Raw genomic sequence first — 16,703 nt, forward strand, 5'->3', positions numbered from 1 at the left:
TTGACACATTCAGCTACGGATTAATTTTCAAATAAGGCTATAAAAAGACTTTTATGTTGCGAATGTTCAAATTAAACTGTTTTCGCGAAATATCATTTCCCATTGTTTTTAGAACAACTAAAATTGCAAAAAAATCTAGTAAAGTTTTAGGTTCCGAGTAGCTCGAAACAATGCCGCCAGCTTTTGGCTGAAAGTCAAAGTAATTTTTTATCCAGTAATTAGGTCGTTACAGACACTTTTAGAAGTCCTTTTTTAATCTACCCGCATTTCAGCTTTGACGACTTTTGTGAAGAAAGGATGAATTAAATTTTGGGTTGAATTTTCTTGAAAAAAGGTTTCACGTTCTTGAGTTATAGATTTATTAACAAAATAAATGGTAATGGTGATAAGCTTAGAACAGTTCACCGGGACGAATCCAAAATCTTGTTTTCAAATACTTACCTATTTATTTGTTTAATAGTGAAGAACCTTTAAAACATACCCATATTAAAAAGGCAAATAATAGACGTCAACAGGTTATGAGAACTTATAAAATAAAATGTAAAATAATAAGATTATATTTAAAGTCATAGCTGTCCTATTTAAATAACGTAAGCTCCATATAATATCTTTGTTTCACACACAATGTTTTATTATCCTGAAACACAATTCCTAGAATTCATTTAATTAATGCTCAACCGAGATTATTTTATTTAACAATATTATCGAGATACCAGGAAATTCTAATTCCCTGTGTAATATTTACAGATATAAAATGTTAACAAATAATACAAATACAAATACAAATGGTTTATTGCTTCAAAAAGTTTACATTCTTAATTTTTGTGTTTGGAGCTCCCCTGTAAGCAAGTAATGCCTGTGTTGGGGAGCTCCGCTCTTCCATAGCTAAGTAATACAAAATCTAAACTAATTACAACTACGATTTCCTTATCTTATTTGTGTATGTGTGGGTGAGGGTGTGTGTGAGTGTGAGTGTGTGTGTGTGTGTGTGTGTGTGTGTGAGGGTGTGTGTGTGGGTGTGTGTATGTGTGTGTGTGTGTGTGTGTGTGTGAGTATTAGTATGTTGTGCATATGCTGTTTATAGATATAGGTGTGAATTATTTGTGTGATTGTTACAACCTGATTAGCATAAAAATTTTACTTAATGTGTTCCAAGAGTGCCTCGGTGTCGTCATAATTTAGTAATTTTATCCAATTTGTTAAAGATTTTTTACATTCGCAGTATTTTTTTGGGTACACGTTGATTTTATTATTAATTTTATTATAAAGTAAAGCTGATCGCTTCAGGTATTGTCTCCCGGCAAATACAGTTTTTGTATGGGGAATTTGAACAATTAAATCTTTCCTTCTCCGAGTTGTTTTGATTGAGTCATATTTTAGGGTTTTGTGCATTTTTAGAATTATATGTATAATGTATAATTTACGTACTGATAGTAAATCACTTATCTGATACAGGGTCTCAGTAGGGTATCTCAATCTTTTAAAATACATTATTTTGATTAGGGCCCGTTGGGCGCGTTCAATATTGATGAATTTGGTTTTTGCAGCGCCACCCCACACTGGGATGCAATATGTCAAAACAGACTGGACTAGAGCTACGTAAATCTCATTCAATATGTTTCTAGACGGGATTCGATTACTGTTCGTATTTATTTGTTTAGGTGCGATATGTCTGAGAGTCTTAAAAATCCAGCTTAATCTCCTAATTCTATTTGTGACTTGATCAAGGTGGGCGTACCAGGATAAACGTTGGTCGAGTATCACGCCTAAATACTTTGTTTGTGTAACCTGGTTAATAACCGAACAGTTACAATGTATATTATTGGTATCACCGCATACATGAACTTTTATGTAAAAATCTTCACTAGGAAGTGTATTTTTGCTTATACTAAAACATATGTAGTTTGTTTTAGATGTGTTAAGTGTGAGTAAGTTGTTGATAAGCCAGTTAGCTACACGGGCCATGCCCACCTCAGCTTTTTGTTTCACATCTTGCCAGGAGTTACCAGAGAAAACTATCGCAGTATCATCGGCGTATGAGAAGACCTTTGCGTTATTGATGTTCATGTTACAGAGGTCATTAACGTACACCAGGAAGAGTGTTGGGCCTAGTACGCTTCCCTGTGGAACGCCGAAAGATACATCCGCTTGATCACTGATAACCTCTCCTATCCTAACTTTTTGTTTTCTCTGTGAGAGATAGTCTTTTAATAAGTTGAGCGCATTTTCCCTTATTCCAGCCTTTTCCAGTTTTTTCACTAGGACAGGAATAGAGACGGTGTCAAATGCTTTCTTGAGGTCCAAGAATACAGTCAAGCATTTATTCCCAGAGTCAAGATGCCTAGTTACTAAGGAGCTTAATCCAGTAACTGCATCCTCTGTAGATATTTTTTGTCTGAAACCGAATTGCGAATGTGATAATATGTTGAATTTGGTTAGATATTGTATTAATCTGAGGTTTATTAATTTTTCGATGATTTTAGATATACATGGTAAAATAGATATAGGTCGGTAGTTATTGACATCGTCTCTATCCCCCCCCTTGTGTACTGGGATGATAATGGATTGCTTTAGTAACTCCGGAAAAATACCTTTTTGGAAACAAAGATTAGTCAGGTGAGTTATGATAGGAACAATTTCAGATTTAGCAAATTTTATAAATTTTGTGGGGATATTGTCCCAACCTGGGGCACTGTCAGACTTAAGACTCATCAATGTTTTATCAACTTCATCAAGATCAGTGTCTAGAAGAACGAAGGTGTTTTTTTGGGATGGTAAGTTATTCAGTTGATTATTAGGATTAGATATATTAAGCTGGACTGCTTGAGCTAACTGTTGACCTACATTTGCAAAATGGTTGTTAATAAAATTTATTGAGTCATGCGGTGATACTTTTATATTAAGCATTTCAGAGTTATAATTTTTACTTTTATTAGTATAGGATAGATGTTTAATATTTTTCCAGAGCAATTTACTATTCGAAATCGAATTAGTGAGTAAATCTCTTTCATATTTACGCTTCAATTTTTTAATTAAATAATTACAATAATTTCTGTATCTAGTATAGGTTATTTTTAATATGTTATTGTGTGGGTCTAGTCTAGATTTTTTTTGTAGTTTATTACGGTTTCTTATGCACCGTAGAATTCCTGTGGTAATCCAAGGCTTTATTATACGCTTATTATTAGGTATCGTTCGGATAGTGGTATTATTTTTTATGGTGTTGATTAGTTTATTAATGAGAAGAGAAGTTAATAAATTGGGATCATTACAGAAGAGCAATTCATTTAAGTGTTGTTGTTGTAGATCTTTCAAGGCCTGTTCATAATCCAGTTTAGTGGTAGTTTTGTTTGGGATATGAGCGTTTTTTAATTTAGTTAATGCAAGAAAGGTGGTATAATGGTCGGTAATTGTGGTATGTAATATAGCAATAAACGGTGAGAACTTTTTCCTATGCACTTTTATCATGAAATGATCAAGGCAGTTCCTTTCTCTAGTAGGTAGCACATGTCCAGGTAGGATACCATACAGTGCCAACATATTGAGATAGTTATTTCTATTGATAAGGTCACTGTTCGTCTCCGATTCTTTTGGTTTGATATTGATATTTATGTCTCCCGCTACGATAATGTTACTGTCCGATCTTAATGTTTCCAGATGAGCACTAAGCGAGCTCACGAAGTTATCAGTGTTAGTATTTGAAGGAGAACGGTAAATACACAGTACGATATTGTTAAGGACGTCCAGCTGAAGACAGGACGCTTGAGATAACTCGATTTCTTTTACTTTGGGTTTTAATCCTTGTTTAATATACACAACAACTCCATCGTTTTGATTTAATTGACGTGACGTGAAATAGGGCTGATATTTATGTAATTGGGGAATTGGTTTGCAAGAGTTAAGTCTACATTCCGTTAGTATTATTATGTCAGTTTCAAATTTAAGTGCCGATAGATTAAGCATAAAGTCGTCGAAGTTGCAGTAAATGCTCCTTATATTTTGGGAAATAATAGTTAGGTCATTTTTGTTTATGTGTACATGTTTTTTTAGATCTGTAATATCACACTCGACGGTACGGGTGATCTCAATGTTATCTATCTCATTTAAAGTTAATAAAGTGTCACCCATTTAGCGAATAAAAGTTTAGAAGTTTACATTGAGAATATTAAGAAACGCAAACTAACAAAGCTTCATTTACTTCCTTTCATTTATTATCATCATGTATTAATAGCTGTAGTCGGGGTGGGTTATCGTGAGAGATAGTCATTGTTACAGGGCAGTCGCTTCTTGTAAAGCACTGGTACTTAGCTGAATCTGGTTAGACTGGAAGCCGACCCCAACATAGTTGGGAAAAAGGCTCGAAGGATGAGTACTGTTACACGGCATAAACTTTAATAAAACTCAAAACATTTACACAAGCCACAATATTACAAACGTTCAAATGTCCGCCATTACTGTCAACTCCTAGACTAAAAACTAATATCGTAAGGCCAATCAGTGGCCGGCCTGGCCATGTGACCAAACGTGTAAAAAGATGCGTTCGGAAATATCGATACGTTCAGAGATCTCATAAAAGGAAACTTTTTTATCCATATTTTCACTATAAGATCTAAGAGCTGGTTTGTATATAAATTAACAAAAATCTTATACAGGATTGAATTTTATCCAGTTCGCAAACTTTGTGAACTTATAGTTAAATAAGTTTATAGATACGTATATTTTTATTTTGTAGTGTGTTTTAGTAAAAAAAAAGAAAAGTTATTGATATCGAAAGATGTTTATTTTGTAACCGATAGTACGGTCACAAGTCACAGTCGTCATAGTATGCACGGCGGCAACGCGAAACCGGTTTACTGACGCGAGCTCCACTCGGCGCACGTAAGAATAGTTGGTATCCATATTTTGCTGATTTTAGGGCGGACAAAAGAATGAAAAAAAAATGTTTACTGATGATGCAGATATGTTCTGTTAACGATTCTGGACCACCAGTTTTTTTTGCGCACTGCTTAAAATTCATTCTTGTATATAAACTGTCTAAAAATCTAAATATAAGTATAGATAAAGTATGAAAGGCATTTACAGGCAATAGGGTTACTAGGTTATACAATTTTGAAGGATGAGAACATTTATAGTGGCACGCTACACGTAGCTTTGAGCGTTGTTATAAATTCAAAATTATGCGAATGCGCTTAAACAGAAGTGTCTGCCTGATGCATAGCGATGCTCACTTAGCTGTTCAACGACTGTAACTATTCACACATGATGAAGAACAGTGCATACACGTACTGTGTAAAAGTAAGGTAGAATAAGTTCCTTAGTTTAAATTTTTCTTTTTAAAATTAAGATTAGGATAACTGTGGTCAGTTTTCCTAATCTTAATTTTTAGTTAATTGAATTTTAAGTTGATTTAACAGTTAATTTGAAAAAGCGGTTATGTGGGGTAAACAGTAGGAAACAAACAATACTTAGATCGTATTGGAAGGAAAAAAAATAAATATCATTAAGTTAAAGAGTATTTTATTTATTCCTTTGACAAATAAATGTACGATTAGCTTCGTTCTGTTATCTAAAGTATATAAGGATCTCAAAAATCACTTGAGTTTGGAATTACTTTCTTTTGTATGATATACCTACTCCATTTTATATAAATTACACAACCCATCTTTTAGAGCGTAATGCACATTGGACATAGCTACTACAATCACCAGTAGCCCAAATAGGTACTCATTCGTACTCATTAAATGCAATGGAAATTAGCTAATCTGCAATCAGGGTGAACACGATTACCGATTAATAATCGAAACTAGCCGTAAAACTATCGAATCGCAAACGGGATAGGAATACACTGCGCTTTGAACTACGTAATGATAGCAATTAATACGACTCAATGATACAAACACTGGGCACATAAAATCAACTCGTATAGGACTAAGCAAAATTGAAATTATTCAATTTATACTGTAGCTACCTGGATGATTTATCTCACAAAATCGGGTGAGTTATGCTTGTTTGTCTAACAGCCAGTTTCTTCATCAAAAGTAAAATAATGTCATAAAGTAAAAGTAACGGTCAAATTCGTTTCTTCAAGGCTAAAGTAACAGCAAAACTAATAGATAAAACGAATTTGACCGTTACTTTTACTTTATGACATTACTTTGGCTTTTACTTTTGATGAAGAAATTGGCTGTAAGTGTAGATGCTCATTATCTTTGTATGCGTAGGCTCAGCAGCCCTCGGTAGTGGTCAAGTCGCTGAGTCATACAAAGACCATGAGCATTTACACGCAACGCACACAACAATAGGGTTGTTTCCAATTTTCGGGAATCTATTTAGATAGCTTCTAAATAATTTTAAGATCACCTTCTCTTTCATTTTTCGTCTCAAATCTTTTTATTTTTTATGTATTACATGTTTTTCTATTTGTCTTAAAATATTGCTCAGAAAACGCTAGATCACGTGACTGTGACGTCAACGTTCTCTGTTCATTCCTTTACATTTTAAAGCACATCTAACGAGAAAAAACGAACATACCAACTAATGGATTTCTTAATTTTAATAATGTATTTTTATAAAATAGCTACAAAAACTATAATATTTTATACATATATAGATTATTTTTATACATTTGCACAAAAATAAAATACCTCAAATGTTTTGAGTTGTGTACGCGGAAAAATGAAATGGTGCAAAGAAACGTAAAGTTTGTGTTTATTTATATTGAGGTTATTTTTGTGTCCGCGTTCGAAAAGATTTGATGCTTTTTCAAAAAACTTAAATTAAATGAATGTCTACAAGGTTTGTGTTGTGCGAGACTGTGGAAATACGACCATTAGTGCTCTAAATAAACTGTTCATCCACGTACCGCTGAATAAAAATCTTGGTTATTGGCAAAGAATTGAGCGACCATAAAAGAGTCTACTCTTGGCAGATTCTAACTATCAGCTTTCATAAATCTTTTCTCCATAATTCTTTAGCAGTTGTATCACTTAAATGCAATTAACACACAGAACTTCACAGAAGCAAATAAACAAAACATTAATTCTGAGGTTATTTCGATATATCTGTCACTGTCAAATACTTGTCATTGTCAAATATAGAAAGGATGACGTCATCGGTCTCTTCTCGTCGTTTTTAATGGCGTGACGTCACAGGCTCTAAATTAAAATTTCATAAATTAATTAAAAAATATATGGTCAGTTATAAATAATATAATATAGTTTATCGTGTTTCTAGTTTTGTGAACTTTCGGTGCATTTATTTAATTTTAACTAAATGAATACTAGGAAACAACCCTATTTCCCATTCTCTCGAGATAAAACATAACCACAGGGTAATTCTTGTTTATAGAAGATCTTTAGCACCTACACATAAGTAGATTTCAAACTGTTTGTGTGCTTTAAAAAAGTAGGAGAGCTTAGGAGCCTAGGTTTCACCTATAATAATTATAAAGGTAGTTGTAAAGTGTGATGAAATCCAGTTTCGAACATAGGTACAAAAGAGACGAAACCAAATCGCTGCACCGTATATCTTACTTGGTTACATTTGATTCCAAGTATTGGTGCCTCACTCCGCTTATAATATCACTTAAATCTTCACTTACGTAAGCACACATCACTACAGACATCAACTAACCCCAGCTTCGTCGAGATTTCATATTAAGCATATGTTATTTTGACTAAACGAACCGCACTGATTGAGAACTCCAATTTTGTATTGACAGCGAGACGCAAGGAAGAGGAAATATCGATGATATTTTGAGGGCATTCCATTGACTGAAAGCCGAAGTCGATTTAGCAAAGTGGATCCCACTGTTCGTATATATAAACGATTGCTATGCCATTACAAATGTTGGGTTATTTTGTGTAATGTTGGATATTACATAGCTGCACCTTACTATGTTATCTTTTTATGGATATTCTTGGGCTTATTTTGATGAAAATAATTTTGCTTGTACAGAATATGTATGTATGTATGTTCAATGTTCTGTTTGCAGACAATTTTATGTGAACAGATCTAATAATTCCGATGCTTTTCTTTGAAAATTTTCGAAATTTCAAATGTATCAAAAGAGCAGCTCTTATCGATACATGAAATGCCATGGGTATATACATACAGGGTGGCCCATCCATAGGCGTCCAAAAGAAAAATTTAGAAGCTCCATGCTATGGGGTATCCGAATCACCCCCATGTATGTTTTGCGATTTTTTGTAATTTAGGAGCTAGAATTGTTTTTATTCGCGTGGGCTGTTATACATTAAACGGGACTTAAAGAGAACATTGTTTTGGTTTAGAAATTTGAAAAATATAGGCCATTTCAGCTGTGTTCATAAATTGACAACAAAAAAGAAGTTAAGTACATAACAAAAATATTTTGTAGTTTCATAGTTGCTATGCAGCGTGACTTTTTAGTCGTCTTACAAAGGTGGTCCACTCAATCTATCCGACATAAAATACCACTAGACACGATTATTAATTTTGTAGAATTACTTAATTAAGATAATAGGTGCAAAGAAAAATAGTTGAGTCGTGGTGGCCTAGTGGGTAAAGGACCAACCTCTCAAGTATGAGGGCGCGGGTTCGATCCCAGGTCAGGCAAGTACCAATGCAACTTTTCTAAGTTTGTATGTACTTTCTAAGTATATCTTAGACACCATTGACTGTGTTTCGGATGGCACGTTAAACTGTAGGTCCCGGCTGTCATTGAACATCCTTGGCAGTCGTTACAGTAAGTCTGACACCAGTCTAACCAAGGGGTATCGGGTTGCCCGGGTAACTGGGTTGAGGAGGTCAGATAGGCAGTCGCTTCTTGTAAAGCACTGGTACTCAGCTGAATCCGGTTAGACTGGAAGCCGACCCCAACATGATTGGGAAAAGGCTCGGAGGATGAGGTGCAAAGAAAAATACTGAAAAAAAAATGTTTACGTATCAAACGGCAGAAAGTAGGTACCTTCCCAACGCGCCGCGCTCCATTGATACAAGATTCGGGCAGCGCTCATTACAGGGTGTTCTTATAATCTACGTCATGCATCATAATAATGAATTAATTTTTATTTTTAAATTATTCAAATCTCATATTTTTTTTTATTTTTTTTATATATGAACGTTTATTGGATAAAGCTCACCAAACCACGTGAAACAGCCAAACTAAAAATAAGTGTATCTAGTTTTAATATCTAATTTCCAATTCACATAAAATCTTACGCACCAACATTGGTTAAAGTATCAACGCCTTATCTTCGCCTTTAATGAAGCGTAATCATCATAGCTTAGACTAGGGACCTATTCAGACATTTCGGAACGATAAGATGGGCGAATTGAACGAAGGTACCGTTATAAACGGCTAAGAATAGCGTTATATCTAGATAATACACTATTAGTATGGCTAAGTTTCGTCAAGTTTGTGATCTATGAAGATTATTTAATAAATGGTGTTAAGTTGGATAGGAATATTTTTTGCTGATCAAACTTACACGCACATCTTCAAATTGAGGAAGGTTCTATTTTATTACTTTCAGGCAAAATAAAATTGAAAGATTTAATTTCATGCCAAAATTATTCAATAACTGCAATAAAAGAGAAAGGTAACCCTTTTCGGTAGGGTAAAAAATACAATAAAACTTTATCAGTAATTTAACCTTGCAAATTATTTCTAAGAATCAGGTCAACAGGTCTATCGCCGTATTTACCTTTTTGATAATAACATTAAACTTTCCCTTTTATCTTCTTTCTATTGATATCATCAATTTTGTTAATAGGAACGAACCAAGAAAGGATGTTCCGTCTTAATAAACACATCTATTGAAAATACTTTAAAATGTTCGCTTCATTTCTCAATAAAGGACAACTTAATAAAAATAATTAAAGGCCGTAAAGTATCCAAACATTATCATTTTATCTTCTCTCGATATTAGAAAGCTCGTTTAGAAGTTTCTCTTTGCTACAGTTTCTTTTTAACTTTGAAAAAGTTTTTTCTTACCTGCTGGATCGCCAACTAATCAACCTGCTTGGTTGACGGAACTCTTTCAAATGATGTCCCTTTGATGTAGAGGTACAAAACTCGATAACATAATATTACTTCTTGTAGGCGACTTAAACTGAACGATCGTCTTTTTTTAGTTCAAAGAATTTATTTTTTCTTATTTGAAACTGTCTGTAAAGTTTTAGTAGGTCTTCTTACAAAACAACGAATAATTTGTTATGTACGAGTACATACTGCTGAAACAATGTAGTGTTTTTTTCAAACAAATTCAAAAAATTATACATTACTAACTGTCTCCTGCTAGGGGAACATCTTCCCGAATCGGGAAAAAATATAGCGGTAAAGGTGTAGCTTTAAAAAGAAAGATCTTTTTTATCGGTACAGTAGTTTCGGAGCCATAAAATAAATACTTCTTTTTTAATACAAATTAAATATAATTTAAATACAAATTTTTTATAATAAAAAATGTATAAGGATTATGTAAGTATAGACTAAAAACCATAAGCAAATTACCCGTGTAAACGTAATTAACAAACGGGCACTATTAGCCTTTTTTTAACAGAGTAAGAATGTCAGGGGTCGTCGCACCCATTCTATATCTATTGTTCCTGGTATTTATATCAAAATGGGCTTGTCCTATTTATATAAGTGATTGTTAAGCAAATCTAAAAATATGTTATGTACAAAACATAAATGGTAGACCACGCTGATTAAAATTTGGGCTGCCTGGTATAAAAGGTTTATATGCCTGTAATTTATATGAATGACCAAGTAGGACAACAGAGGGTGTTAACCATTCGTGTTGAAGCTTTAAAAATTATATTTTTATTTATAATTACTACCTATTACTCGATTTACTTTAAGACTTCGTGTCTATGAGGACATATTATAAAGATTTGTACATGAAATCATTTAATTTAACACACACATAAAACATACACATACACACAAACAAAGCCTACGACGGAACACGACGGTTTTTAGTCGGTAAAAGTCTGACACTCCCTCACCGCTGCCAACCCACAGCGGGAGGGGTCATTTAATGGTTTTTGACGTCGTTAAAAAAATACAGTATTTAGATATTTATATTGCCGTCTTTAAAGTTTTTACTAAAATACCAAAGAACAAACCCAGAACCACAAAAACTGCTACAACTATCATCCTTTTCTATATATTTTGTTAAATAAACCGAAAACGTAAGGTCGTTATCGTGGAGCCCTCTCTATGTACGTGATATGAAACTAAATAAGGATAGTTCCCCTTCAATTTAGTTTGCACAGCTTTTATAGGCTGTGTTTAGACCTCTTTTCTAACATTTTGGGCTTTCCAGGCAAAAAGTTTGACGGAATCATCGTAAAATATTATAGTTCACTTTCAAAAATGATATTCACATTTTTGTTTTCATCATCCTCCGAGCCTTTTTCCCAATAATGTTGGGGTCGGCTTCCAGTCTAACCGGATTCAGCTGAGTACCAGTGCTTTACAAGAAGCGACTGCCTATCTGACCTCCTCAACCCAGTTACCCAGGCAACCCGATACCCCTTGGTTAGACTGGTGTCAGACTTACTGGCTTCTGACTACCCGTAACGACTGCCAAGGATGTTCAATGACAGCCGGGACCTACAGTTTAACGTGCCATCCGAAACACAGTCATTGGTGTCTAAGAAATACTTAGAAAGTACATACAAACTTAGAAAAGACACACATTTCACATTTTTGTTTTATTAATCCATTTATTGAAGGCATACGCCCATATACATATAATGCTATACTTACCTACACGATAATTGGTTTTGTGTGAATTACCAACTTTTAAAATGTATTGTATTTTATTTGAGCGAGGTAAACTAACGTAGGTATATTCCACGTAAATACTCAATCATAAATACCACGAACGATAATGAATGAGGTTCTTTGACTATGACCTATAGGCTTTATTATCTATCCAACAATTGAAAATTATAAATTACTAGCTGTTGCCCGCGACTTCGTCTGCGTGGGCAATTTGGAATTGTCAAAATACTACTTATGCCGTAGCGTAGGTGTATTCTTTTACATAACAATATAATTAGGATTACCACTTAGCAGCAGCACGGGTTGATCAATCAAGGTGGTGTCGACGGTGTGTGACTATTTATCTAAACAAAAGAAGTAAAGTTTGTGACGTTGAGGAAATCTCTGGATCTAGTCAACCGATTTGGAAAATTATTACGTAATTCTCACATAAAACAAAGGTCTGACAAAGTTGTCATTTGTACATTTTCTGCAGCAGCTGCGACAAATCAGGAGCCAGAAAGTCTGTCAAACAGTTTTACTTACCACGGATAACGCGGTGTCTAGTTCACTGGGTTGAAGAGATCAGATAGGCACTCCAAGTAAACATTGGTACTCAAAAAGATTCGGTTTGACTGGAAGCCAACACCCACACAATTGAGGAATAGCTGGGTGGTTGATGACTGAGTCATCAGGCAAGCGCATAGTTTCACTACTTGTATTTTGGGGATTTTCTGTGCACTCACTCACTATGTTATGTTGGAATTCCACCGAAATGTTTGCATTAGTTCACGATCAGGTAAAGTATACGTCCGAGAGAGTAAGTCCAATTCGTGTGTTGGCACTTGAAGCTTGCAGTTCTTCCAAGATTTTCAAAATGTACGCTCGCAATTTGTCATTTCTTGGTGGAGCCAGCAGATCAGAAGAAACATAAGTGCTGTGTATACTGTGCGTCACTACTGCACAACGGTAAAATTTCGTCTTTATAAATAGCACAAACGTTCGCTCTCTTGCGGAGGACGTTTAAATACCATATTATGTGTCACACGTAGGTAAACAGGACAACAGTATATTATCATCGAACCGCTTTCAAAGATCTGATGAGCGAACAGACCAGAACCAGAAGAAAAAAAAAGACACATATATTTGCAAACAAATTGAAAAAACTTCTCCTAAGCAAATGCTACTATAGCGTCAAAGAATACCTTGACGATAAAAAGATAGTCGAATGAATAACTTGTGTTTTCCTAATCTACTATTGCATCTACTACTGTAATTAGACTTTCTAGCCTTCTTTTGCTGTACCCTAACAGGGTCCATAATATGTACCTAGCTTTAAGCCCCTTGTAACATCTTTATAACTTTATGGTATGCAAATAAATATGAATATGAATATGAATATGAACTGACTTGATCGCCTCGAGAAAATCAGAGCTCTATGAAGCGATCATTCGCTTTGATTCCTACTGCTATTGTGGTTTCTGAAAATGTATTCAATTAACCAACGATGAATATAATTCTTAGCCAGCCGACTCTTTTGACTTTTCGAAAATCATAACGATGGTTTTTGTGCAATGCACAAACGGAAATTCGATATACTACACATTCGATATTCACACTTCTACAGAATTGATATTAAAAGGTTTGACAACGGGCTATAGTAGCGTAGTTAAACTAACTGAAACAATTTTAGTGATCCTTCAATAAAGTTAGAGAAGCGGGTGTGCATGATGAACATTAAGAGTTGGTAAATACGTGATGATGATGACCTAATTCATTACTATTCTAATTTGTTCATGTACCACAAAACTCAAGTTAAGGTGGAGAAAAGGATTACCAAGCTCCCAAAGGCCTGGGCATTTGAAACACGTTGCATGGCATCCTGGAAAGTTACGTAATTCTCAGCCATCAGTTTGAGCAGTGTGAGGGAGTGTCAGGCTTTGGCCCTAGTGGGCCTCACAGGGGTTTGCTGAATCTCCTCGAGGGGCGCGTGAAATAACGGGTCTCCCAGAAGCCGGAAGGTCGATGACCCACTCAAAACTAATCGCTCACGCCTACGGTGGCCGGGAGTCGTCTCTCGACATCCGGCTTTCGTGGTGTCTTACCGCAGTGGCTGGAATGAGAGTTGGGAATTTTCAGTCGCTCCGCCGCCTCATTCTTTGTCATCCCATTTCTTCTCGCTCCAGATCATAGTTTAAACCGGGGCCGGGTGCGATAGGTCGCACTGTCCGCACAGTGGTGAGATCCGGGCGCCACCTCCATGAGATCAGAGTTGGGAATGTATGTTTGCAAAAACTAATAGAACATTTAGCAAAAACACGTTTGATAGTAATTCTGTCTTAGTAACTGAATAATATAAATGATATAAACGTAGCTATATAAAAGATGTTTTTTTAGACTCAGTCCGTGGGTCTGACTGTGACTGTTCGTAATTGTAAACGGTGTATTTGTGATATAATTCTTAGCTCGATGATTTGTGATCAGAAGTTGAAAGCAAGTATGTCTCTGGCCTGCGACGCGTAATTTGTACGTTTTCAGAACGAACGAACTCTTGTCTTTTTTTTTTTTTTTTTTTTTATCGACGTAAAATCATCAAATGACCCCTCCCGCTGTGGGTTAGCAGCGGTGAGGGAGTGTCAGACTCTTACTGACTAAAATCGTCGTGTTCCGTCATAGGCCTTTTATGTACCAGGGCCGCGGTATCTCTTTCGAACAACCCGCAGCCCCGGCAGGCCTTGGCCCTGCTGGGCCCCGCTGGGGTTGCTGACGTCTCTTTGAGGAGCGCGTGGAACAACGCGCGCCGTCGACACGGGTCTGTCGTCTAGGAAGACAGAGGGACGATGAGCCACCCGAACTCACCGCCCACAGACCCACGCCTACGGTGGCCGGGAGTCATCTCGCGACACCCGGCGCCCATGGTGTCTACCTGGTCCAGCGCGGCGGCCGGGATGAGAGGTGCGGACTCTCTGGCGTTCCGCCTCCTCCTTCTCGAGCATGACCGCTTCGCAGAAGGAGGCGACGGCATCCCATTCCCTCTCGCCCCGGACCATGGCCTGAACCAGGGCCGGACGCGAGAGGTCGCCGCCGTCCAAAGCCTCGACGAGGACCCGGCGGTGCCCTTCCCATGCGGGGCACACCTGGACTGTGTGGTCCACCGTGTCCTCGGGGCTGTCCGCACAATGGTGACACCCGGGCGCCTCCTCACGACCGATGCGGTGCAGGTACCTCCCGAAACAACCGTGTCCGGTGAGGACCTGCGTCATGCGGTACGTGAGGGCGCCGTGACTCCTCCCGAGCCACTCCTCAAAGAGGGGACTTACCGCCACGATGGTGGCGTGCCCTGCACTGGGTTGCGATAGTCGCTCCCTCCAGGCCACCATGAGATCGCGCCGGAGCTCCGCCCGCTGCGCGACAACTTGCCGCGGCAACGGGGTTTCTCCCCGGCGCTGAGCCTCCTCGCGCCAGTCGTACAGGCGCAAGAAGACCCTCGCCTCCAGATCCCACGGTGGCAGTCCAGCGAGTAGGCCAGCTGCTTCGCGGGAGATCGTGCGGTACCCCCGGATTAGCCTAATGGCTATCACCCTTTGGGGCACGTTCAGGTAGTGCACAGCCCGCGGCCGTGCCGAACGTGCCCATACCGGGGCCCCGTAAAGGGCCATGGACCGCATGACCCCCGCGTAGAGTTTACGGCAGGGGGCGTTCGGGCCTCCCAGGTTGGGCAGGAGCCGCTTGAATGCAGCACCTGCCTTCTCCAGTTTGGGGCCCAAACGTCGGAAGTGCTCGACGAAGCTCCACCGGCCGTCGAGGACGAGTCCCAGGTACTTCATCGCCCTCTCGACGCCGATGGTAGCCCCCCCCACCGTGACTTGGGAGCCTGAAGGTGGCGCGTTCCGAAGCCCATGAAAGCACATGGCCTCGGATTTGTGCAAGGCCACCTCCAGTCCCAGCAGCTGGATCCTCTCGATGACTATCGCAACCCCGCGCGTCATTATGTCGGCCGCCTCCTGGTGCGACCTCCCTTGTGCCAGAACCAGCGTGTCGTCAGCGTAGCAGACCACGCTGACGCCGCTAGGGAGGTCGGCGCGCAGCACCCAGTCGTAGCCGATGTTCCACAAGAGCGGCCCCAGTACCGACCCCTGCGGAACACCGCACGACATCTCTCGCCGGTTCCATTCCCCGTTGTGACCAGGGTAAATGATGGACCTATCCGACAGATAGGCCTCGACCACGCGACGAAGGTAGGTCGGCACCCGGTGATACCGGAGTGCCTCCCTGATGCAACTCCAGGGAAGGGTGTTGAAGGCGTTGGCGATGTCAAGAGACACCGCCAAGACGACCCCCCCCCGGGACACAGCATCCCCCGTCGTGAGAGCTCTCACGCGCATGATGGCGTCCACCGTTGAGCGCCCCTTGCGGAAACCGAACTGGTGGTCCGCAAGGTCCGGCCCTATCCCCCCAAGGTGCGCGACGAGGCGGTGTGCGACAACTCGCTCAAAGAGCTTGCCCACCTCGTCGAGCAACACGATAGGCCGGTATGCGGACGGAGAGTCCGCAGGGCGCCCCGGCTTCCGTATGAGGACCAGTTTCCCTGTCTTCCAACGAAGTGGGAACTGGCCCCTCTCCAAACATGCGCTGAGAAGCCCCCTAAGTCGAGGCCCGAGAGCCTCAAGGGCCAGGACCCAGGCCTTGCCAGGCAGGCCATCAGGCCCTGGGGCGGTGTTTTTGGCTTTCAGCCTAGCCACCGCCACTCTCAGGTCCACCCCAGTCACCTCGGGGACATCGTCGTCGTCGGAAGTGTGGTCCGTACTTGACACCGCGGGTTGCAGAGACATGGGCGGGGGAGAGTGTTCCCCGCGCGAAGGGAACAGAGCGCTCACCACCTCCTCCACCAGCTGAGGCCGAAGGCTCTGGGTCAGCGGGGGGGCCCATGGGCGGAGCTTGCCCCGCACCA

Source organism: Helicoverpa zea, chromosome 15, assembly GCF_022581195.2.
Source record: "Helicoverpa zea isolate HzStark_Cry1AcR chromosome 15, ilHelZeax1.1, whole genome shotgun sequence".
Taxonomy (NCBI): Eukaryota; Metazoa; Arthropoda; class Insecta; order Lepidoptera; family Noctuidae; genus Helicoverpa; species Helicoverpa zea.